Here is a 27,116-nt window from a genome sequence, read left to right as displayed (position 1 = left end):
TCCTCTAGAAGAAGCACCTAAAGGGAAAAAAATGATCTAATTTTAAGGTTTTCTTACAAAAGAAATTATGGGTTCCATGTTGCACACTTAATTTTAGATACTTAAAAATAGATACTAGTTGCTTAAGTCAACCCTTCTGGCTCAGGAAACTGCCAGAAGACAGAATAGAGGATTAAGTCCTAGCCCTCATAAACCTGAAAGGAAGATCTGCCTTCCTCCTAGGATTTCCAGACAGTACGGCATATCTCATCTACTTTAGATGACTGCAACTGAGATAGTTGAGTACATGAGAGAGGAACGTACTTTATCAGACTGATATGAAAAAAGTGTTTTAGAATAAAATTCTTCACACTGTAACACAGTCATTTATTTATATTTGATGATATAGATATCCTTTTTTTTTTATATGTTAATGCCTGCACTGTGGATATATTTACTTGGAAAGATTGATTTGATCCACTCTTAACTGGACTTTGATATCTAAAATAGGACAATCATTTTATAAATACAAACAAAATAAGAAAAAGCCTCTCTGAGATAGTCTAGGAGGATGACTGATCAGCTGGGTAGCAGAAGAGTGTAATTCAGGTCTGTGCTGTATTTAATTTCATACAATCATAGAATACCAGGCTGGGAGAGAGCTGAAGGATCATCTGGTCCAACCTTGGCAAAAGCTTTGTCTAGACAAAAGCTCTATCCAGACAAAAGCTCTGTCCAGACAGAAGTTCCATCTAGACAAAAGCTCTGTCTAGATGAGATGGCCCAGCACCCTGTCCAGCCAAATCTTAAAAGTGTCCAATGTTGGGGAATCCACCACTTCTCTGAGGAGGTTAATACAATGGTTGATTGTTGTCATTATGAAAAATTTTCCCTTATGTCCAGTCAGAATCTCCCCAGGAGTAACTTGCACCCATTACCCCTTGTCTTCTCTGTGTGACTCCTTGTAAAAAAGGAGTCTCCACCTTCTTTGTAGTCACCCTTTAAGTACTGGAAGATGGTGATGAGGTCTCCCTTAAGCCTTCTTTTCTCAAGGCTGAACAAACCCACTTCTCTCAGCCTTTCCTCATATGGCAGGCTTCCCAGTCCTTTGATCATCCTGGTGGCCATTCTCTGGATCCTCTCCAGCCTGTCCACATCTTTCTTTTTTATAGTGGGGATCAAAACCTGAACACAGTATTCCAGATGTGGCCTAATGAGCACTGAGTGGGATAATGACTTCTTTATGTCTGCTGGTGATGCCCTTGTTGATGCAACTCGGCATCCTGTTGGCTTTCTTTGCTGCTGCAGCATGCTGTTCACACATATTGAGCTTGGTGTCCATCAGGACCCCTAGGTCCCTCTCCACAGAACTGCCCTCCAGCCAGGTGGATCTCAGTCTGTGCTGCACTCCTGGATTATGTTTTCCCAGGTGCAAGGCCTAACACTTGTCCTTGTTGAACTTCATAAAGTTCTTGTTAGCCCACTCTTCCAATGATTTTTACTTGCTTATGCAAAATGAAATCTCTATAGAAAAAGAGACTGAAAAAAATCTCATTGCACAAAACTTCTTTCCTGGTAGTTAATTAGGACCCTTGTGAAGATTTATGCAGGAGAAAGAAGTAAGTTTAAGTTCTTAGTTCAAATCAGGCATTGCAAGGGAAGGGCAAGATGTTTCACAAGTAAATCTCTACTAGCTTCATCTGGGACTAATGGATGCCCACTACACGCTTTGCGCCTTCAAAAATCACAGCCTGCTCTATGTGTAAAGTAACATTCAGAAGTGGTGCAGTGAGAGCTCTGAAGAAACACCTGAGTCAGAGTAAAGAGCTAGGCTTCTACTCTGTGTGAGGTATCCAGGTTTATTTCTGCACTTGCACAGTGGCAGACGCTCACATGACCTGAGGGAGGGAAATTTTTTTACTTAAACAGAAATGCCATATCATATGTCATAAGGTATCATTCCTAGGCTCCAGCAGCCTTTCCAGAGGTGAAAAAATTCCCGATAGGTGCTGCACCAGATCTACCAACTTGATGGAGATATCTCAGATAGCCTAGGTCAACTCAAATGTCATTAGATATTTTTTCCTGTGTTCTACCCTATGACCTGAGTTTAGGAAATCAATCCCTAATAGTGGCATTGGTAAAATACATAAATATATTCCACATATAGATGCCAACATACGTAGCAGGTGTTTAAGTCTCCATTATAGTCAATGCAGATCTAGTCAGTGGAGCCTAGGCAGTGATTCAACTTAAAATATGCTACTTAATGATTGGCCAGTTCAGGTGCTTTTGATCTTAGTGGTTAGCAGCCCAAAAGAGGGAGCCGACTGAGTGGCTGGAGTATGGAAAAAAGAGGGGAGATCAGAAGATGATAGAAAGAGATGCTGCCTCATTACTCATCTCAACAGCATTGAGCAAGAGTGATTTGAAAAGGTCCCTACTGTCATGGGCTTAGATAAGCTAGGAAATCTGTGATGCAGTGGTGGAAGTGGGTTTTAGCAACCTTCTTAGAAAGGAGGAAGAAAAAAGTTGGAGTAGTTCAGGTACTGCTGTTATCTATATTACTTCTTTGGTCTGACCTCCAAAATTTTTCTTCCTTTAAACAAATCTGAAAAATTTTTGTGAGTGTGTGTGTGTGTCCCCTCTTTTAGCAATGTCTCTAAGTTACCCTCTTGAGAATAGATGGTCTCATTCCCAGTTATTCTCATATCACTTTGAACAACAGTGAAAGGAATAGTTCATGTATCTTTTTTCATTTGTTTCTGATTAAAACAGTGTATGTAATCACACAGTCTTTGTGTATGTCTGTATATCCCTCTGGCAACTTTTCAACCTGCTGCCCTAATTTCAGTGAAGACTAGAGCTCCCATAGATCATCCTCTAAAAACAGTAAACTGGGTAAAAGAGAAATCAATATTGAAAATTCATAAGTTTGTTCCAAACTTCATCCTGTTCATGAAATACAGTATTGAAAATCAAATATGGCATCTTGTGTGACTTCTAAAATTCTCTGTGAGAAAGGCTTTCAGATACATAGCAGAAAAGAGTTGCATCATTTGATTTAACAGTCAATTGACTAAGAGATATGAACCCATAGGAAATTAAGTTACATTCATATATCAGTCATATGTATTATATTATTCATATATATTTATAAATGAATGTGATTGCAACAGAAGAGCATGTGATTGACATTATAATTTTAATGATTGCAAACATTAATATAAATAAACTAACATTTTATATACCGAGTAAGTATACAGGAAAGTTACCATTTTAGGGAGTATTTTTCATTGAATTCATTCAACAGCAGACATCCAATGTGCCTTGCTGAGAATCAGTTCCAGTTTCCACTGATGTATTTACAGGCTTTTAAGGTGGACATTTCAGAAGAACCGATTTCCTTAATATTTTCAAAGGCAGAAGAATTTCACACTTCTCTGAATGTCACTTGACTGCAAGTAAAAATGTTAACAGCTTGTGAGAGTGCTAATTAGAGCATCATAAAATTTATTTGGCTTCTTTGACACTAACTTAACCAGAAGATGAAGCTCAATCTGTTATGAAAAGCTGAGGATTTTACTTCTAACTTCATGTCTGAGCAAGGAATTTTAAAAGTCAGAATTCAGTTTTAGTTCATATAACGCCACATTTTATGTTACACATCTTTTAATCATATTCTTGTATACTTCCAGGTTCCAGAGTCACTTATCACTGGCAGACCTGTTAGTTTTGTACTGGAAAAGATAAACTCCTGCTGCCTTTTCCTTATTCAGCTCTGCTTGACACAAGGCACATAAGCCTACAAACATGTACCCTCACTCAATTAATAAAATTAACACCAGACTTCCATTGAGACAGACACATCTTGTTATTCATTTTTGAGCACATGATTCATTCATACATTTTCTGTTTTGGTGGTTGTCCCCACAGTGCCTTAAAGAGAAGGTTAAAGATAAAACAATTTTGCTTTCTCAGTGAGAAAGGGTTGAAGCTTAAATCAAGGAAGTAGCTGTGCCTAAATTTTAGTTATCTATCTAGTCAAAGCTGGTTAAGAGTATTTCATATAATGTTGATGGAATTAGATAAGATGCCACAAAGGTCTCAGGGAAGAGGTGCTGTCTTCTTCATTTTTGTCACTGAAGTTTGCAGACAGGATCTTCCTCTGGAGCCTTCACAGGTATCCACCTCTTCTCATTGGTCTTTATATACATGTGTAGAGTCAAATGTGGTGTGGTCACATATACAGGGCATAGGAACTCCCACACATATCACCCATTCTCTCAGTGCCAAAAATCCACATGCAGGTTCGATTCCCTGTTAGATAAACTGGGAGTCCACATCCCTGATGCAGACATGGCAGCAAGTGAATCTTTATGAAACAAAGTTGGTTGGAAAAAAAATTTTCATGTTATATTTCAGAAACAGTATTGTATACCACACTTCCTGTTTCAGCATCTACATGACATGGCCAAGGTACCCTAAGTCCCTCTCCCAATGGTTTTGCCATATTTGGAGGTTTGAAAATCTGTCTAACTTTTCTTTAAATTAAGAATTCAATTCAGGTTAATTTTTCTTGAATGAGACCCAAGATCTTCTAAAAACCTGACATCAATTGCTCATGTCAATTGCTTTGAATTCTGCATCTTAATATCTGGAAATTATTAAAAGTTTATCTTGTTCTTCTTGTCACTTTCTCTAGGAAAAAGACTGATCCTTGATTTCAGCCTACCTTGCATAATTTTAACTGTTTGATGAAACAGCACTCCTGAGATGATAGATAAAAGCCCTCTTCCTTGTGTAGCCAACAGAACCAGTTAAGTTCTTTAAAAAATATCTGTTATTTATCTGACTAAAAAATGAACAAAAGTCAAACCCCACAATTTTGAAAATTTTGAGTAACTAAAACTCATTTATAAACTGAAAAACATTATTTGCAGGTTTTTTTCATCTACATTGTCTGTACTAGGGTGGGAATTGGAAGCATCTTTGGAATATTTGGGCGGGTTCCTCATGAATTATTCAGACTGTATTCAACTACACAGGGAAATTCTCACAAGCAATTAGAAGGACTTTTACAAGAAATTTTAAATATTTTCATTAATTTATCTAACAAGCTAGTAATTTGTTTATTTTTAATACACATGCATTGGAAGTGACAATGACAACTGGGGATTGTTTTAAATGTCAAATTGCTTAATTAATTTTTGTATCGAATTAATCATTCATGTTTTAATGCTCAGAAGGCATAGTACATGTGTAGAGGGGCTGTTTTCTCAATACATGAGTACCAAGATATTTACAGTTTCATTTTTATGATGTAAATAACCATGCTAATCTATATAACACAAAAACCTAACCTGCATTTTGTAAACATTTTTGTTACTTTTCCCGATAACAGAAGGCACAAGTCCTTTTACGAAGAAACACTGAGTAAAAGTGTTATGAAAATGTCACACAAACTTTGTTTTAATAACCGTTTCTACTTACACATTGGACTTAAAAATGAGTACTTTTCCTACAATACTGATTTTATTTTAGATAGTATATGGATAATTTGGTCTACTTGAATACTTCTTAAAATGCTTCTACTGAGACAACTGAAATAATAGAAACATGAAAAATATCCCTAAATGTATTATCACATAAGAAAAAGAATTGGTTTTGCTTTCACAAAAATCAAGTGCTATTATCTCACCTGCACAGCAATACCAAGGAAAGCATTGCCTATGAAAGTTGTCACTTGGGCCCTGAAAATAAAGAGATCTTTTTAGCAAAGATCAGTGTCTTTTTTAATTGGCCATTTAATTTTTTCACATTCATATTTTCAAGCCTTCTGTAAGAGACAGAAAGGTTAAAACGTGTCTTTATTTTAGGAAGACTTGAATATGAGGGAAAGATCGCAGGAGCTAGGACTTTAAGAACACCAAATATCTTGAATCTTGAACACACAGAAATTGCATGAATTGAGCCTTACAAAGTGCTTGAATCAGGAACTCCTGGGAAGATAGCATTCAGGAGGTCTAACGAGGGCACATTTCATCAAAACTGACTATGCAAAAGAAAGTGTGAAATTGGCCAGATCTAAAGTGCTTCAAATACACAAAGCCAACAAAATGAATTCTCTCTAGCTCCTCCAGCTATTACAGCTACACTATCTTCAGAAGATGCTACGATAATAAAGTTATTCCCTATTTATTGATATGTTTAAAATTATTTTTTTAATATCTATCAATACAATTGGACTTCTATGCTTATATGTTACTGTTATGCTTTATATATGTTATGATAAACTATATTAAATGATATATGTGTATATTTATACACAAATATACAGCAAAAGCCAAGAATATACATGAATTAAGAAACTGAAATAATCTCTTGAAACTTCCATCTTCTCAATGGACTTGTGAGGATTAAAATGCATGCACCACGTTATGAAAGAGTGAATGCTTACTGTAAAAAGAAACAGGAGCATTATTACACGCTATTTACACTAGAAAGATATTATTCCAGCAGTCATGTGCAAATGAGCTTTTAGCACAAAGAGACTTGACTAGAAAAAGTGAAGTAGCATATGTGGCTTTTTGCTGACAATTAATTTTTCTTCTGGTCTCATAAGCATTATTATCCCCTTATTCTTGTTGTCAAAGGCAACAGAAACACTTGCTCTTCAGCAGTAATAATAAACTGTCAGAACAAGATGTGAATCACACCTGAATTTCTTGGTTTATAAATTTATGTACCTGTCTATAAAGAAGAAAGAGAATTTTTTATATTTCTGTGTATTTGAAAGTTGTTTTAATTTTTTTTTTTTTTTATTTTTTTTTTTTTGGCAGAACAAATATTTCCTGCATCCTTGGAACAAGTTTTCCCACACCATTTCAGACAGCTGATGTGGTCTTGGTCAACGTAATGCTCCTTTTAACTTCAAAACTATACACTTTTCTGTCTATGAAAAGCAAGTATATCATAGAGTCAATTATCTGATTTCCTCCTTATGTCAGTTCCTTATGCTATATAGCTGTTGTCACAGAAATACATCTTATAACAAAGCACTTATAATCTGGAAAACCACTGTTTTCATCGGTAACTAATTTTTTTTTTTTTTTTAAGTTACAAGTATGAAAGTTTCCCACAGCAGTCCACATACTTCTCTACTCTAGCCGTGTAAATGGCCCTTGGAAAATACCATTGCACTTACATCTAGCAGTATAAGAGAGTTGTGGCATCATTTGGCTTTGCATGCATTAAAAGGAGGGAGAGTTTTCTCCAAATTTCTGCAAGCTCTTCAAAAGAAATCCAATATTTATGCAGACACTAAAGCAGTAATAGTAGTATGCTACCTGTGTGTGTACCTGTGAGCTCAGAAAGAGTGGTTTGGCATTCAAGTTACAATAAAAGCTCAGCGGTGGAGTACTAGACAAAACATGACCAATAGAATAAGTAATAAGAACAGGCTACAAGATGAAACAGCAATAGATGTGTGTTACCCTTTTCATGATAATAAAATAAGGTGTACACACATATGTACACACACAGAGGATGCCAGAGTAATTAATTCTGCATGCCCAGTTCTGAAGAAGGTGCCAGAGCATCTGTTTGATTTCTTATGATCTTATGTTCAGTCAAAGGATGTCCCCACTTATGCTTGCAATCATGGGAAGGTGCAATTGGCTTTTACAAAATCCTAGGAATGTTATATCCTAAAAGAGGTTTTATGCATCTCTGAAGGCTGCATTTTTTTAGTGACTAGCAATAAACATTTGTATATAGGTTTGGAATATTTAGGGGTTATAGCTAACACAGCATAAACATTCATGACCCTTGTCCTAAGATCATTGAATATTTCATTATACAGATACATTAGTCCATTGGCAAATATAGGTATAGGCATAGTATTTTGGTAACTTCTAGTTATTAGAATCTATTAGTTACGGAAAACAGTAATGTAAGACTGTAAACAATACCCTTTCTAAACTGTGGCACTATTCACTCCACTGTATTTACAACTAGACAATGTAAAAACTTCCTCCTTGCTGCTCCTACCCTAATTTAGATCTTGCATGTTCCTTGAGACATATTTTCCCTTAATACTTCTGATTAGTGTTGTAAGTACGTTGCAGCCGTAACCGAGTCAGCAGAGTGATGCAGTATTCTAGTTCCATAGTAAAGAATAGGTTTTACATGTAACCATAGAGCAGATATTTCAGAAGATACCAAGTTTCATTTTAAGAAAAAGAAAATTAGTAGAAATGTTCATTTAAAGGTTTTCTTTGCTTAAAAAAAGAGAATTTGGTGTCTAGGTTAAGTCAGAAACATATTCTTAATGGTAATGGTTATGAAGAATGAATGCACCTTACAATAATATAACAGGAGTATCAGCAGAGCATAGGAAGGAAAAAAAAGCCAATGGCACTATGGTGTAAACTCTATGCATTTCAATTACTCTACATGATGCTTATTATCAAGGAATGTTAATTATATCTTCCTTCATTTCCTCATTTTTAATGTGCTCTTTTCAGAATCTACTTTTCTACCCCCTTTAAATAAAATTTGAAAAATAAAAATAAAAATTAATGAACCAGTTCAGCTTTTGCACTTTTTTGTTACAAAATCATTTTGTATTCATTAAAAAAAAAAAAAAAACCCACAAACAAAACCAAAAAACAAAGTCCTTATTTTTCTGACTCCTGCTTTCTCCTTTCTGTCTTTATGGATCTCTGGATAAATCTTTGGCAATTTCATATCTATTTTCAAAGCTTTGCATGGATATTTTTCTTTGAAAGGATTCTGTGTATAAACAGGTAGTTATAATGCCAACAAAAAATGTAAGTAATTAATGTCTGATGTCTTTTCAATTCCAGAGTCTTTTGGGAGGATATACATAGGTAATTGAAATTCTTTTGCTTTACTATTTATCGTATGATTCTGAAATGGGAATGCCATGAATATTAAGGTTTTTGCTTTTGTTTAAATAAATCTATTCAAGAGGAGAGCTATCCTAACGAGTAATATGAAGCTATGTGCAGGTACCTCAGCTCCCTAGCAGAAGAACAGTAAAGGAGCCAGAAGAGCCAGGACAATTGTGTTGTAATAGATTTCACCACTCAAATTCTAGTAGCTTATCAAGCTATAAAAAAAAATTGCTTAAAATCCCTGAGGTGCAGGACCGCTTGCCTGTGCACACATATCAGCTAGAATAAGACCCTTCCAGCCCTTCACATACTTCAAGAGTGAACTCCATCAAATAGTATGGCTTTTCCCAGTTGCTGCTCCCTGACATTTCAGTGATGGGTCATCAGTTCATCAGTTCACTTAACTGCAGTTAGTTTTGAATGCTTTGAAAACAGAGTTTAGTTTTTATTGCCATTTGCAGCTAGGCCAGTTTTCTCAAATGTTGATTTTTAACTCATCTAAATAGATGAATGTCTGGCTTCAAGGTAAGCGATACTTGATTCGTAGTTCTGTACAATGTCATTCCCTTGAAAGGAACTGCAGGAAATGGGAGCATCAAGGATAATTGCGTTGCAATGGGCTCCAGCTCTCAGCTCCACTCTTTTTCAAAATTCAAAAGTAAAGATTAAGCCCCAAGGGTAAAGGAAAGAAAAGCCACCACCTACCAGTCAAAGAGCAGAAGCCCTCTTCTCCTCCTTCCCTTTCTCACACTTCAAGAGTTTTGGATCAAAAGCTACCCCTGTGTAGAGTCAGTGCTAGGTCAAGCCTTAATTCGTTACAGGAGTTCTTTGATAAAGCAAATGAAGAAATAAAACTGTAAGGCTGGAAATAGGTCTGGTTTTTAATCATTCTAGCAGTCTTCCAGAAGGTTGATTTTTGTCAGGTTATTAATTTAATTAAGTACCATATAGAAACTATAATTAATTAGTAATCTCATAGTGCATTTTCCTTCAAACTCAGCCCACTGGTAGGAGGTAGACAGCACTGCCATTGGCAAGTGGAACTGCTCACTTGTTGTGCATAATACAGTAGGACTACTGTTCTCTCCCTTGCATCCTATTTGCATGATGAGCCTTTAGGAGAAAAGATCCTTCTATGATTAAGTAGCTAGCTCCAGTGCTAAAAGCAGCACAGATTGCAGTTTGCATTGCTCTAACTTATCAAGGGTAGAGTAGACTACCTCTATTGCGACTATGTCTCAGGGCAAAGTGACATTGGAAAAACATGCTGTAAAACTCATCACTGATAGGGACTTGTAATATCGATAATCTGTTAAACTGGCAGTAATCTTAGACCTGTAGTTACAGTGCCAAATGCTGAGTTTTTGTCCGTGATGCTCCTCCCCACCTTGACCCACAAGAAGAGAGGACTGAGGAAAAAACTGTAAGCAATATTTTATATGAACATTAAATTTCCTTGTTGCCCTAATAGTTCATCTTCCACTCTACCCATACCATCAAAATGGCAGCCAACTTTACCTGTGAATGAGAATAATAATTTTTAAAATAACCAATTTACTTTGAAAGCATATCCTAGAATTTCTTAGGGGAAAAAAAAATTAAATATAGTTTACCATATATATATCTATATACTTGGCTACCAAAAGGAAGCATATTTATATATATTTTTGGCAGAAGCCTTTGCTGCATTCAGAGTAAATTTTCACAGGAAGAAAAAAAAATCCAGTAAAATAAAAAAATGCATGTTCGGATTTAATATATTCATAACTAACAAGGAAATACATGCAAATCTGCATCTGAATATTAAAATTAAAAACCTAAAAATACAAAAGAGTGTTTGCACACAATTCACTGACTGGCATTCAGGCTGCAGGATTTGACAGAAATGCTGTAGTAGGATTACTGGATAGAGGTTTTCCAGTCTAAAAGCCTAAGTACAAAACAAACGACTTGCATGCTGTGCTTACATTCAGGTAATAGACAGAAATGGTTGCTCGCTCAGGGGTTCCCACTCCGACTGATTGCAGAGCTAGTTGGTGATCATGACCCTCCTCCACTTGTGCAGCATCTGGCTTGTTCATTTTCCCTACTGACATTATTTTACTGACATGTTCAAATAAACATTGTTTGCTCTTTGCCCACTCACTGTTAAGAAGCCCAACCTTATTTTTGCCTCCTGGAGAAGCATATTTCCTTGTGCCAGCCACAAAACCTCCTGGGTTACTACCGATGTAAGGGCTGGCATCATATGGACTGAGGAGAGTTCAAAATATCACCTCCCTTCACACCTGCTTAAAGCCTGAGCAAGACAAAAGGTTAAATAAATGTTTAATAAGAATATGTTAGCAGAACTGCTTGAAGTATGCATCGAGATGTCATCCTACACATCAGACAATTAACCTGATGCTTTGAAGTGCTGATATGCAAAACTCTGTAACAATATCTTTCAATACCTTTCCTAGCAGCCCTCATGGTCAATAAGGAGACTTCAAGGATTGCATACTGAGTCCACAGTGATAGCACCTCACACTCTTCTTCAGTACTCTCTAAATATTATTTCGTTCTGAATATTAATGTTCTATTAATTAATGCTCTGTTTTCTGCTATGTCCATATAGAAAGTTGATGGTGTTCAAGGTTATTGAAATGGCTTATGAAAAGGGTTAAAGAATTGATAGAGTGTCTTTTTATCTTCACTCAGGGAATATCAAATTCATCAAATCAGATTGTTATGTGAGAACCACAGTTGGAAGAAACCATGCTATAAAAATGACTAAGTCTTTAAACACTTCATTTTGACAATCATCTTGTGATTTGACATCAAATCCTAAAGATTCCCTTCCCATGGTAAAAGCCACTGTAACAGAGGCAACATCTATGAAATTGAGTGTTTTGGGTACAACAATGCAGATTTTGGCCTCAGTGGATAATTTTGTATCTCTGGATACTCTGCAATTTTGTACTCTCAGAAATTAGGCTATTAAGCTTTGACCAGTCAGCCGGTTGTACTGAGCTGTTGAACTGTATGTCTTGAAAAGGGAAACTACCAGATCATACTGAACTACGGAGCAGCAGGCCAAAAGAGCCACCCTAGTGGGAGAAAGGAAGCAATATTAATTTTGGAAATTACTCTATTTCTGCAACAAAATTAATCTCAAGAGAGCTGCCAGAACAATCAAAACTACGTTCTTGTTGTCAAGGTGTTAGGATGGATTTAAGTAATCCTGAACTCCTCTGCAGCAGTTCACACAGTCATACAAAGACAGAATTCAGAGCATAGCTGCACATAAAGCAGGGGAGAGAGGGAAAAAAAAAAAAAAAAAAAAAAAGAGACAGAGAACCAGAGAGGTTATTATGAGAGAAACATGTCTAGAGAAGACACAATGGCTTTCTGTAAACAATTGTGCTAATACGAAGAGGGCAGGACTCAATTAATCGTATTGACTACAGTAAAAAATAAATGACAAATACAGCATAGGAATTTTTGACTATAAGTAAAATAAAAGGAAAATTATTTTTTAAAATGAAGCACTAAAATTAGCACTAAAATGAAGATTACAATGATAACTAATAGTATTCTAGGGGTTTTCTTATCAGCACAGGGTGGGTTTGGTTTTGGTGGGGTTTTTTTTCTTATCATGGAAAGAGTAAAAAGAGTTAAAACCAGTCTGACATTAGAGAAAGAAACTTGATGGTCATTACACTAATTTCTTTCTGACCTAATGGATTGCACGGTAAATTCAAAGTGCAGCTAAAAAAGTGGTATTTGTAATATCATAGAATTCAGGGACCCATAACGAAGTGGAAAAAAATGTCAGCTGATTTGAATCATTCAGTGCTGGCCATGTGCCCTTTTTAAATGTTACAATATCTAGGTTATGTACTTAGCATAGGCAGCTAGATTATGGTCTACATCATCCTTCTCTTTCTTTGAAGTAAGTAAATCACTATCATCATGAGAAAGTAAGAAGAATAGTCACGCTGGCTCAGAGGAAAGATTCATCTCATAACAGGGAGTGGAAGAGGCATTGAGAAAGAGTGCCTAATCTGCAGTTTCAGTAATATTCAGCACAAAGTCTTCTTGAGGTGGTGGTTATATTTGCACCTTTATATTTAATAGCCCATCTATTCAGAATATTTTTTTCATACTGTCTCTTTTAGAAACTGCCAACTGTCCTAAACTTCTTTTTCTCACGAGAAATCCCTCTTGTCAGGAGTGATCTACAGAACCTGAGTCTGAGGTCTGGTTTGGTTTGTGGTTTGAGGGGTTGGTTTGTTTGGTTTGGTTTTGTTTTAATCTATTGCTATTATTCTGTTGCTGTTTCTTTTCTTCAGTAACATGAATGCTATCATTTCATGATCATTTTCACATAAATTGCCTTCCCCAGTTTCCAATTTTCAATCAGTCATTGGGACTTGGACAAAATCAGATTAGAATTAAATCTGAAATAATTGATCTTCATTACCAACCCTTGGTATTTTCTTTATTATTCCTTCACTTTACAAGAACTTTGGAAGTGTCAAATAAATAAATAAATGAATGAATACATAAATAAATCTGATGTTATTTTTCTCCAACAGGCAATCACGTAATGAAAGTTTATTGTTATTACCAATCCCACCTTCTGATATTTATCCTGTGTCCAAAGAAAAACATTTACCTACTAGTGCAAGGATCTAGAATAGACTTCTTCCACAACATCCCTCAGTTCTCTTCCTTTTGTATTTCACTCTGCAAACCTCACTGTGCTTCTCTCTCATATCTCTGGAGTGCTCTATATACAACACTGTCTTCTTGACATCTTTCCTGATCAGGATCTATACTAATATTCCAGTCCTAACCTTATGTCACAAAATCTAAATGATGCCAGAGGGCTGGTTTTTTGTTTACAGTTTGTGTACACTAACATTAAGATTTGTCTTTGTTTGTTTCCTATAACAATGCACAGATAACCAAGATTTCAACAAGATATGTTGCTGTGTCACCTTGTATCTCTGATAATCTTGGAGCCACTTCTATTATTTTTCTCAGTGAGATTTCAATCTATGGGCCAAACATTTGTTTTTTGTTTTTTTCTTCTTCTTTTTTCTTTTTATTTTTCTGACTTTCTTAACACACTTTGTCACTAGTGCCCTACCCAGACTTTGATTCCTAAGTCAATGACTTCCCCTTATCTCAGCAGATAAATCACCATGTTTCCTGGCAGTCATCTTTCATGGAGTGTCATGCAGTGCAATATAGGAAAGAATTATCAAGGAATTATCAGGGAAAACTGATTTTGGAGGATCCTTAAGAATTTCTCTTCATAAGGAAAAGTAGAGTCACTCAAAAAGTTAGTTTTACTATTGAGTATATGATAACAACCTTACCCTTTCTAAAAGCTTATTTTCTAAAAGTGACCAAAAATTGAAACTTTCCTATTAGTTCTTCAGTTTTCTTAGCTGACCTTCAGAAAGTTCTGCTCTGGAATTGTATCAAGGTTTTTACATGAATAACAATTTGGAAAGGACCCCCAGTTCATAAAAACCGTAATAAATAAATGAATATGTTTAAAGCTGCTCTGTGCTTCTGCTGGTCATTTCAATAAACAGCAGTATTTGCCTTGGGAACTGTGAAAGCCTGTACTAAATGTTACATAAAACAGCCTCCCAGACAGTTATAAATAAGCTAAATAGCTATGAGCTGCTGAAATTTGGTGGAACTGTGAAATATTCATTCAGTTTCTAGACTTATCTTTGCACTTCATATTGAATAGCCTACATAAAAAATGAACACTAGAAAACAGAGGAACCAATAAAACTACAATGTTCCCAGTGTTAATGTAAGAGAGCAAGAAGTAAAGCTCTCCCATAAGGAGAGGAATTTTGAAACTGCGAGAAGTAACTTCTGTCAGACTGTGAAATGGCTGCCACCATCCTAAAGAGGACAGAACAGTAATGTGCAATTCTGCTGTTACACAAAAAAAAGGGCACAAAAAAATGTACAAAAACCTCCCAGGTAGGCCCAGAGCATAGCTGTAACATTCTGCACACTACACATATGTATCACATACTCTGAAAGCTACAGATTATGAAACATTTTATTCCCCAATTTGGGAAATCACTGAGCGTCACTACTGCTCAACCTAGCATCATTATAGTGATAATGACGGCAATTTTGCAAATGTATCTGTCCAGATCTTCCTCTTTTATTTGTTACATCCCTGGAGAGTTAATGATCAGCAAAGTTGAGGAATACACAGACCCGATACCAAAAAATCAAAACTGTAAATAGGCAGCCCATTTTAAAGCAGAGCTTATTTCCAGAAGTCCTTTACAACTTTAATTCCTTATAAAAGTGACGAGGGACTGAATTCTTAATAAATCAGAAAAATCCAACTCATTGACATGTCAAGATTAAGACTTATTTAATGACAATAATATATTTAGACTCACTTTTTCCCACATTCTCAAAAAAGTGTGGGAATTTTTTTATAGTCATAATATTAATGAATCAGTTTTGGTCAGATGTTAAAAATATTAAACATGAAAAACACATTTTTGCAAACAGTACAAAGATATTAATTTAACCAATTTTTTCAAAAAACAGACCCAAGATATCATCGTCTAAATCTAATAGGGTGAAACCTTCAGAGATCTAGAAATTTTATGGCATACAGAAATTAGTTTAACTTTTCAAGCAGTTCTTTTCTGGTATTATTTTTGGCATGATAGAGAACAGAGGGAATATGAGATCAGATACTTTTTTTAGAGAAAGAGTTGGGATAGAACAGGTAACACACAGAGTAGACAAAAATAAATGCTACTGTTACATCTCTTACTTAAGGGACTCATTTTCTCCTTTCACACCAGATGTGTGCAAAGAATACGCTGCACAGCTACTTACTCTGTAATGAATACTACCTCCATGAAGCCGACACCATTTAGTCATCTAGCAGTCATGCAAAGAAAGAAAGGAGACAAAACAGTAAACTCTACCTCCTGGAAAATGGTACACAGCTCTGGGTCATTCTGCAACTCTATTATAGTCTACAAGCCCAGGATTCTTCTTACAAAAAGCAAAACCTATGAGGAAGGCTGAAGAGGAGGAGGAAAGACTGGTGAATTTTCAGGTACAGTTTCAGTTTCGAGACTTATGTTTATGCTTCACGTGGAATAGCTCCGCTGTAGGACTGGAAGTGGCCAGAATACTCACCCACATATAGGTATTTAGAAGTGCTCCAGACCCACCAGTTCACAGTACATGCCAGGGAGCTGAGCCTAAGGTGCCAGCTGGGCTCTGAGACTCCATGAAAGCCAACAACCGAGGAGGTCTTTTTGCCTCTGTCTGGCCATGATTATCAGCCCCAAATCCCCCCAGTATTTCTGTCCAAAGGATAACTCCACTAAAGAAGAGCAAAACTCCACTATCTTCTAGATCAGCCTGTAAACTGGAACAAGGACAGTCTGTTCAGGTGTGTCCTGGTTTCAGCTGAGAGGATTGATTTTTCTTCGTAGTAGCTAGTGTGGGGATATGTTTTGGATTTGTGCTGGAGACAGCACTGATAATATAGAGATGTTTTTGTTCTATGGACCTGTTGTTGAGCAGTGTTTACGCGGGGCCAAGGCCTTTTCTGCTCCTCGCACTGCCCTGCCAGCGGGACGGCTGGGGGTGCACAAGGAGTTGGGAGGGGACATAGACAGTACAGGTGACCCAAACGAGCCAAAGGGGGTATTCCATACCATGTGACATCATGCTCAGCATAAAAGGGGGCTAGCCGGGGAGGGGCAGCAGCAGCTTCAGGACGCGTGGCTCGGGGACAGTCCGGTTTCGGGGCAGGTCTGAGTTGTACGGTCCTCGGGTGAGAAACTGCATTCTGTATCACCAGTTTCGTATACTCTGTTAAGTACTGTTTTGTTTTGTTTTGTCTTGTCTTCCCCTCTCCCTTTGCAATCCTAGTAAACTGTCCTTATACCAACCCACCAGGTCTTGTCTTTTTCCTTCCCATTCTCCTCCCCATCCCACTGGGGGGCGGGGGGGGGGAGTGAACAAGTGGCTGCGTGCTGCTCAGCTGCCGGCTGGGGTAAAACCACGACAAGGTGTTCCTGCAAAGGCCCTGGAAAGAATGAGTCCTGTTTTCACCGGATCCTTTGAACAACCAGTGCCAAGCAAAAGGAATGCAACATGTAAATTGCTCTGACAACAAAGAGTGTTTCTCAGCAGTGTGTCCTTATCCATCCTGTAGTCATGCCTATGAAAGACATTGAAAAGTGCAAGATGAATTGGAGGCTCCAGCTTTCTTTGTCCATTTCAGCAGTTGAGAAATTGTTAATTCTAGGGCAATCCTGACCGGGGAGCTGAAATGGTGGCTTCAGCAAACCTCAGAATATGAGCCAGCTCCCTACTTAGAAAAAAAACAAGCAACGGGGAAAGGGATTTGGGGAGATCAAGGAAAGCCCAAGGCAGATTAGCAGCCTGTGAAGCTAGTAGTCCCTCACAGATTTACATGCTGCTTTCTCTTTTTGGCCCCATGCCTTTTATTATCAGACACCTACCAGTTCAGTATCACGCTCCAAGCACAAGCGATGTAAGTGCATTTTGCAGCACTGCTTTTCCTACAAAATCATTCTCCAAACACAAACTGCAAACCTGTATATTTTCAAAACATTCCTCTGCACGATATCCTCTTCAAAATGTCAAGACTAGGGAAACTGCTACATAGAGGCTCTCTGAATAGGCCTGTAACCCACAGCCTTGAGGTTCAGCTGTCTGTGATCGAAGGCTCAGTTTTGTGAATCACAGCTGTGTGATATTGGCTCAATTTTACAAAAAGATCAGTTGCTTGAGCTATGAGACAGTATGTAATGTAAAGCTATGCAAGGTAAGAAAAGTAAAAACATAGAATGTTGAGAGACTGATGGTTATCAGCTCAAGGATTCAAAATACTTTCACGAAGAGATATAAAACAGTAGGATACAAGAGAATAGTGACTCAGAAAAAAAAAAAAAAAACAACTAGTAAGTTCAAGGAGGAACTTGTCCCAAGGAATAATGGAGATTGACTCTACTCTGATGCCTGCCAGCTAGCAAGAACTTATCAAGTGCTCAATGGGAGTGGGGAACATACTAACGCTTAGGACAGAAAGACGACAATCCTAACCATCTACTATTAACAGAAAAAACTTGCCATTAACTAGCAAGTTACATAAATCCTACTTGTAGAGTCTTTGTACATGGTGAAAGATGCACAAACAAGCTTTAAGCTGAAGGAGGGTAGATTTAGATTAGATATTAGGAAGAAATTCCTCACCGTGAGGGTGGTGAGGCACTGGAACAGGTTGCCCAGATAAATTGTGGATGCCCCATCCCTGGAAGTGTTCAAGGCCAGCCTGGATGAGGCTTTGGGCAACGTGGTCTAGTGGAGGGTGTCCCTGCCCATGGTGGGGGGTTGGAGCTAGATGATCTTTAAGGTCCCTTCCAACTGAGGCCATTCTATGATTCTATGAAATGTGACTGGGGGAACCAGCAAACGGGCCTGAGAATACTACTGGCTGCATTCAGTAGTAATTATGGTGAGGACAGAGAAATATATTCTCAACATGAAGCCAGAGCCAAGCCATCACTTCTTCCTGCTTACTGCAGGGAGGCTCGCTGCAGGATGCTCTCCAGGCTTAACACAGTATCCCAAAAGTAATTCCCTGTAACCTTCTGCTGTGGTACACACCCACTGTCAATTGAGTTCTGATGTGGACTCCACAAAGAGGGAATATTCAGTGCATGTCCAAGAAAGATTAATTATTTGTGTAGGCTATATATAGCATTACTGCCAGTCCCAAAACAGTATCATTGACTCAACCATCCTCTACCAGGATGAAGGCAGGGTTCAGAAGACACCTTTCATGGTTAAGCGTTGTAAATGCTGAATAGCTCTACACATGCTTGCATGGGCCATGCGATTGTGTTAAGATTGGGCATCATCCCAGGCTCAGATATGAGACTACTTGTTAGCTACATTTACATACCTTTGAAACCCAATCTTAGTTTGGCCAGCAGTGTTTTAAGAGAAATGTATGGTAGGAGTCACTGAATTAGGAGTTCATGAATTATGCTGGGTTGCTGGACTACTTCATCTTGTGTGACTGTAGGAACATGCTCATGATCTTCAGCGTAGCCTTTCCTGGGGTCTAATTAGGGTTTATCTGTGGTGGGGAAGGTTTCCCTCCTGACAGCTGTGGTCAGCTTAGCAAATAAGAGGGAGAAAGTCCTACTTGGACAGCAGAGTTCACAGGGGACAAATATAAACTAAACTGAAACAAGATAAAGGTGTCCACTCAGGGATACTTATTTATTTAACAGAATTGAAGTTCTGTTTGCAAACGGGGCCTCTGCCTTTTTCAGTCTTACCAATCATTTCTTAAACTCTGAATAACAGATTTACATGCAGTGAGTTAATTTATAAACTTCTGTGCTGCAACTGCTTTCTTATAATTTTTTCACAGCATTTAGCAAAATAAGATTCTAATTTCTGCTATGGTTTTTGACATTTTCCTGAATTACAAATCACATTATACAGTATATACTTACTTACCTATCATAAAAGTCAAGCCTCGAAGGGATCCAAGGAAGAATGTCTTATACAGTCTTTATATGCATGTATACATATGCAGAATAAGAGTCACATGAGCGTGTAACTTGTGGAAGCGTTGATCCAATAATCTTTATTACAAACGATGGCATGAAGTGGAATAGTTGATTATTAAACACATATTCAAGTTTCGCCCTGTTTTGCTTTTTTTAAAATATAATTATTTACAGTTAACACTCATGCTCAAAATGAAGGGAAGTGTAACAGATGGAGTGCAAATAAAAAGCTGAAAACTTTCAGTTGTTAAAATGTACACAGAAACCTTTTGCTTTCAAACCATTCATCTCTCTGTTGCTGCAGGTAATGTTTTTGAGGCAGTGGGGCAGTGATGAATGATGCACAATGATAACTGAAGAAACTATTGAATCAGGTGCAGGGAATTAAAGACACACTGTAATGACAGTCCTGCAACAAATGTCTGTCCAACCCAATAAGCCTGGGGCTTGTTCTGATTACGGACTGAGAAACACTGAGCTTATGGGGACCGTATGCTTTCAGATGATTATTTGCTATCATTTACAAACCTGGGGGATCTTTTTAGTCATCAGCCTCAACTTTTCAGTTCATGTTTGAGGGGTTTTTATTTTCTTTATGTAATTCTACCTTTTTTTTTCCCTCTTCAGATCTGTTCAGATCTGATAATATGCTTTTGACTTACATACAGCTATCAGAGGCCTCCAGGCACACTTGAATCTTTAAGACAAGCAGGGGGTCAGATCGGGGTACTGCCGGCTTTGCAGGCATCATGTTTGGTACTCACATTTGGGAGCCTGCAGAGCTGAAGTTTGTCAGTACAGACCACGAGCTCACACAGCATTCCTGCTAGGCATACCTGAGCATATTGTTACCCATCTCCTTTGCATTCTCCTCTGTGGCCAGGTTCACTCATATGATGCATCGTGTTAAAATAGAAAGCAAAAAGTAAAAACCATCCAACTTCAGACATGTAGAATTTAGTTACCAGATTTGAAGCCAGTCACCCTAAGCTCCCTTTATAGTGAAGACAATTCATCTCGTGTATCTGAAGTATCTAACTGAGATATCTGGCTTCAACATTATGAAGTTCAGGTACTGGACAGTACCACTGTCTGTTTTTAATATAATAGCCCAGTGTCCCCTTTCCCCATACCCCTGAGTCCTGACTCCAGAAGCAAAATATGAGTAATCTTCTCCAATTTGAATAATCTGTGAACCCTTCAATTGCAGGATTCACACCTCCCACTTTATAGATCTGAAGTAGTCAAAAGTGAGGAAGAGGGTGGCCTATATCTTTTATGCTAAAGCTGGGCTATTACACAGTCAGAAGCATCAGAAGATGCAGGTGGAAAAACAGGAATTTACAACACGGCTGTTGCTTCAATGTTAGGCATGCAGACCTAATGTAACAGGATGGCTGAACTCTAGAAAGCACTGCCATATTCATCTTTCTACTTGGTGACAGTGTCTGAGACAAAATGAAGACAAGGGCAAAGTCCAGAGGTTCCAATCTCAGAGGTTAGGTACCAGCTCTGAATCCAGAGGTTCCAAAGGTCTCCCCTGCTAAATCTCTGAGCAAAGTGCTGCACTCAGTCACAGCTGAATTCTGGTAAGACTGCACTAGGTATGCATGTTTTCTCCAGAAAAACTTTTTTCCCTGAGATGACTGGATAGTGACTGGTCTAGTTGGCTGTTGAGTGGCCCTGTGACTGTGTAAACAAATGCAAATCCAGCTGGAAGTCCTTGAATTTAATATGTCAGATTGCAGAGGATTTGAAAGACTCTTGTTTTCTTGTCTCGTATTGACTGAGTCATGCAAGTGTTTAGCATCCTGTCTATTTAAAATCCCAGTACATGAATGAAACTTTCTTCCACATGACATACAGGAGCTGGGTGCCAAAGTCTTCCACTCCCAGCATCGAGGATGTACATTGCAGCATTGTAGTGCTAAATATCATCAGGCTTAACAGTCTGGGGTTTATCTGAGAACTAGTCTTATAAAAATTTTCTCATTAAAGTATAAAGTTAGGAACTTAGCAAGTGATGGAAAGTTCAAAACATTATTAAATCTGAAACCTGAATCATCTGCCTGGCCAATAGTGTAGCCAAAACTGCATGTATAGGACATGGTTCCTGATGAATGAGTTCTAAAACAGTGTCCACCATTGAAGAAGCTAAGGTGAATTACAGTCAATTCAGTTAGCTCCTTGTTTCATCATGTTGCAGCAAAAGTAGCAAACCAACCTTTCACAAGCTCATTTTACAGAAACATAAACTAGTTCATAGGGAAGTGACTACTCAAGGTATCAGGACAAATCAGGCAATGGGTCAGAGGCTGACATGACCATGACATTCTGTTCCCATTAGTCAGGGGCAAAATTTCTGTTGATTTCAGTGGAGACAGAACTTCATCCTGAAAATCATTACTACCAAATATCAAAAAACTTAAATATTCTGTAAATATTAATATGTTATTTGATTTTAAATCCCCACATTTTGCAGTCTGTGCTTTCAGATATAGAAACATAATAAATGAGTCGGACTCAATATAAACAGCCGAGGAAGCAGTTTTTCTTGTACATAATTTTAATATATTGGTCAGCAAGTTCTGTCATTAATGCTGAAAAGAAATAAAATTGGGATTTAATCTTCACATAAAGGCAGCATTGTACTCTTCCAATAGCATGTGCAGGAAGTTAATTGGAAACTAGTAATATGTGTTTTATTTGTGCTTGCCCTGCTGTAATTTAAAAAGTATAATGTAAATGAAAACAGCACCAAAGGTAAGGCAGCAAATTGCACATTATTCTATTGGGGAAAGAAAAGATCAAAGTTCACTGGTTTCCTTTTCTTTTCCTGACTACCTAGAGAAAGACAGTAGAGCTCCAAAATATATAATTATTAATTCTTCAGCATAAAGCAACATGTCCCAAACAGTGAGGAAATATGAAAGCACAATATAGTATAGAAAAATAAGCATCGCTATGAAGACTGGGAAAAAAATTATTCCACTAATAAATAATCCCCTTTTCAGCCGAGAATAATCCTCATAACACTGAAAAGATCATTAATAATTTTACCTATAACTATATTGAGAATGCATTTTATTGCAACATGAATACAGAGCAGATAATGTAACAAATGACAGAGCCTTTTGAACAGAAGTAATATCCTGTGACTAGCCTTGCTCCAGATTTCCGGGCCTTTTTTCTTCAAATATTAGATATTTCCATTTTAGAGCATCTTATATTTACTTGCAAATCATGTTACCATCCTCTGGTTTAACCAAAACCCAGAAGGAAGAAAGTGTGGAAGCTGTGCAAATTTCATGTAGTTCTTACCCACTGTTTTAAGCATTTAATTCCAGAGGGTCACTACACAGATTTTTAGCACTTTCATGAGTGTTAATAGAACAAATTAACAAGTCAAATGTCTTTTTTACATTTATAGAGTGGTGAGGACTGTGGAATCAATCTATAGGAAGTCCACCTATACGGTTTTAACTGGAGGTTCAGTGTTCCATGCCATGTTGTCATAAAAAAGCCTAATTTCTATCTACTGCCTATAAAGTTGTTCATTTGACTGAATATGAGAACATTACACTGTAAACAGAGGAACATTTTTTGCTGCCACTTCACATGCAATCAGGGAACCCAGGCACTAGAGTACTTTGAAACTAATCCTTCAATTAATCTCACATTTCACTAAGTTATCATAATAATAAGTTAACACTCATGTACCATATCAGTTTTCAGTACAATCATTTAGAGAATTTTACAGAAACTGATAAATATGACGCTGACTTAAACTGCACCAACACTGTTACAACACATGCTGAAGTGGCAGCTGAGAGTAGGTTTGGATTTCCTGGGTTGATGGAGAACATGAGAGGTTGTAGTCTTTCTAGCTGTAGTGTGCAAAACAGTAAAAGTGTTTGGTAGTATACTACGTATCTGAATAATTCATTCTGCTAAAAGAGGCATAGTATTCAATGAAATAAAATGTTTTCGTCTAATTCCAACAATTTCTTTATACACAGGTAAAGGAAAGACTGAGGAAAGGTAAGGATCTGCACAGGGGGGTGAGATCATACAGCAAACAAGGAAGAAAATTTATTTACAAATGAAATAACAAAGATAACAAGGAGGAAATTCAAAGTTTCCAAGAACAAAGGGAGGGTCATAAAACAGTATATATCTACAACCAACCATATGAAATTAATTGAATGAGGTATGTCAGTTCTACAGAAGCATCTCGCTCGTATCTCCCTATATATTACACTCATACTAAGAATTATTGATGACTGTGGCACAGGACCTGAACTTCCAATTATGGATTATGATGGGAATTATTAAAGAACTGATACTCACAATAACTGAAGAACTAATATAGAGGTACTATCATTAGACCTAATTGGCTTCAGGTCAACTTTATGCCTGTTTTGGCATTATTTTGTTAGTAAGTACCAACTCTGAAGAAGGAAAATCTTTTTCATTTTTGTTTTTACACAAGTGATGGGATAGTTAGAATCAACATCAAATGCATTGCCAATAAACCACTGGCCTGTAGGTGATGCTTAACTACCTGGACTGATAGCGGTGTCCCTGTAATTTAGTAGTTTCATGATGAAGTGGTACTCCCTGAAGCACTCCAAGTGGTAGCTTTAACTTTTTAAGTGGCAAAATGCTTTACCTTGAATCTCCTTTTTAGAATAAAACCTAGCTGAAGGGATAAGGGGTAGCTGGCAAAGGGTTGTGAAAATAAATTGCTGCACATCATTGTCAAAAGAATGAGATTTTTATGAGGTTTTTAAAAATTGTTTGTGAGGCTGCTGTTAACTGGACATAAAATTATTTTGCTTGTTGGACAGTAGTTTCATGCACAAACTTCTAAATAGCTGTTTTGCTCTTGTTGTGATATAACACGATGTAATTAACACCGGTACACTGCATGAAATGACTGGTTTGGAAAATTATAACCAACTAAGATTTTCATAGAAACATGAAAACTGGGTTTTTGCAGGCTTTTCTGCCACTTGCAGATTCTCCAGTAATATTTAATTTTAATCAAATTTTAATCAGAAGTAGAAATACAGATGCCAATGAAATGACTTAGGTTTTACAGGAATCTTCACAAAAAGCAAGCTGGAACATTATTTTGCATTTAACATCTAGAAATTTGTTTCTACACCTACAAAAATACTGGTTTCATAAAAGTAAGAATATCTCTAGCTGTAAACTTTAATAGATGGATGCTATGCAAGATGTAAAACCCACTGGGGAATAAGTTGGGATTTTAGTAAACACTACCAAATTATATTAATGTATCTTTAAGACAGCCAAAAGGGCAACATCTCAGGCTTGATACTAAGCCTGTTCAGAAAGACATACATTTTGTTTAAAAAAATCCCATATTTGTGGAGTGACAAGAGACAGATAATATTATTCTGAAATACATGCATAAATTGAAGTGTTTAATTTGTAGGGTAATATACTCTACCTAAGTGATGTAAGTAGCAAAACTCTTCCTTCAGCTCAATATTAATGTTATTCAGCCTCTGGGGTTTGACACTGACCTTAAATTGACTTGTTTCTGGCAAGGTAAGAAATTCTTTTGGAATCACATACAGCTTATTTCTGCTGTCCTTTAAATCATTGGTAATTTTCTACTCAACATCAGCATAAAGAGCTTTGCCACTGTTGCTATGGGAATGTCATGTTTCTCTTCATTACACTCTTCCCCCACAACCACTGACTTACATACATCCCTCAGCAATGCATTTGTATTTTTTGCATACACAGTCATGACAACATGCATATAGTAAAGAAAGGCATAAAATACATGCTGAATGTTAAAATGCCAAATCTGTTCTAGTAAGGCTATCAAAACTGAAAAATACTCACTGAAAAGTGTATATGTGTTGGGTTTGTGTGGCAAGGTTTTGGTAGCGGGGGGGGGGGGGGAGCTACAGGGGTGGCTTCTGTGAGAAGCTGCTAGAAGCTTCCACTGTGTCTGACAGAGCCAATGCCAGCCGGCATTGCCAGACGGACCCACCCCTGGCCAAGGCCAAGCCAATCAGCGCCTCTGTGATAACATATTTAAGAAGGGAAACAAAACAGTTGGGGGAGGCTTTTGCAGCCGGAGAGGGGAGTGAGAAGATGTAAGAACATCTGCAGACACCAAGGTCAGTGCAGAAGGAGGGGGAGGAGGTGCTCCAGGCGCCAGAGCAGAGATCCCCCTGCAGCCCGTGGTGAAGACCATGGTGAAGCAGGCTGTCCCCCTGCAGCCCATGGAGGGAGGATGAGGGGGTGTAGAGATTCCACCTGCAGCCCGTGGAGGACCCCACGCCAGAGCAGGTGGAGGCACCTGAAGGAGGCTGTGGCCCTGTGGGAAGCCCAGGCTAGAGAAAGTTCCTGGCCAGACCTGTGGACCCATGGAAAGAGGAGCCCACAACAGAGCAGGTTTGCTGACAGGACCTGTGACCCCATGGGGGACCCATGCTGGAGCAGTTTGCTCCTGAAGGTCTGCACCCCATGGAAGAGATCAGGCTGGAGCAGTTCATGAAGGACTGCAGCCCGTGGGAAGGACTCCATGTTGGAGAAGTTCGTGAAGGACTGTCTCCTGTGAGTAGGACCCCACGCTGGAGCAGGAGAAGAGTGTGAGGAGTCCTCCCTCTGAGGAGGAAGAAGCAGCAGAAAAAACGTATGATCAGCTGACTGTAAGCCCCATTATCTGTCCCCCTGTGCCGCTGATGCGGGGGGGGGGGAGGGAGGAGGTTGAAGCTGGGAGTGAAGTTGAGTCTGGGAAGATGGGAGGGGTGGGGGGAGGTGTTTTAAGACTTGATTTTATTTCTCATTCCTCTACTCTGTTTTGCTTAGTAATAAATTAGATGAATTCCCTCTCTGAGTTCAGTCTGTTTTGCTCGTGACGATAATTAGTGATCTCTCCCTGTCCTTATCTCGACCCAATCTTTTCGTTAAATTTGTTGTAGTATTCCTGGATTTTCAGTAAATTCTCCAAGGACGTGATCTTTCTGTAGCTGTGAAAGAATAGGTAGACAAGTCTTTAAGTCTTATTACAGTTTGTTGTAGTTCTCGATAACTCATAAGGCTTTTCATTAAGTGCTCCTCTGAGAAATCTCATTATAAAGTTCTCCCTTCAATAATCCACTACCTTAATGTTTGGATGCTTGTGCTTTACTACAAAGTTGAAAAATAATGCTGAATTCTTTTGGGGTCTGTCAAGCTATATTAAAATAGCAGTTTTATATATATGTACACACACATACATTTAAACTAAGAATAACAAGGTGTGAAACATTTATTTTACTTTTTTAAATACCTTTTGAAAGTAGTCACTTAAGTATTAATTTATCCAAATGAGGCAATGTTATGCTATTCTACTTTACCCTTCTACAGTCTCCCAGGTTTGTCAGATTGGTACAACCAATATATGTTACATCCATATAGTCACTGTTTGATTAAGAGATGGAGCCAAAGCCTATTGCAGGAGGTAGGAAATGTTTGCCATAGCCTTCCTCACCAACTGTGGGTTGAGCAAAACAGTTCTTCTTTAGGTAAAGAGAGGATATGCTCATGTCATAAACTACAACAAGAA

Source organism: Balearica regulorum, chromosome 3 (genome assembly GCF_011004875.1).
Source record: "Balearica regulorum gibbericeps isolate bBalReg1 chromosome 3, bBalReg1.pri, whole genome shotgun sequence".
Lineage (NCBI taxonomy): Eukaryota > Metazoa > Chordata > Aves > Gruiformes > Gruidae > Balearica > Balearica regulorum.
Note: the sequence above shows the minus strand (reverse complement) of the source record.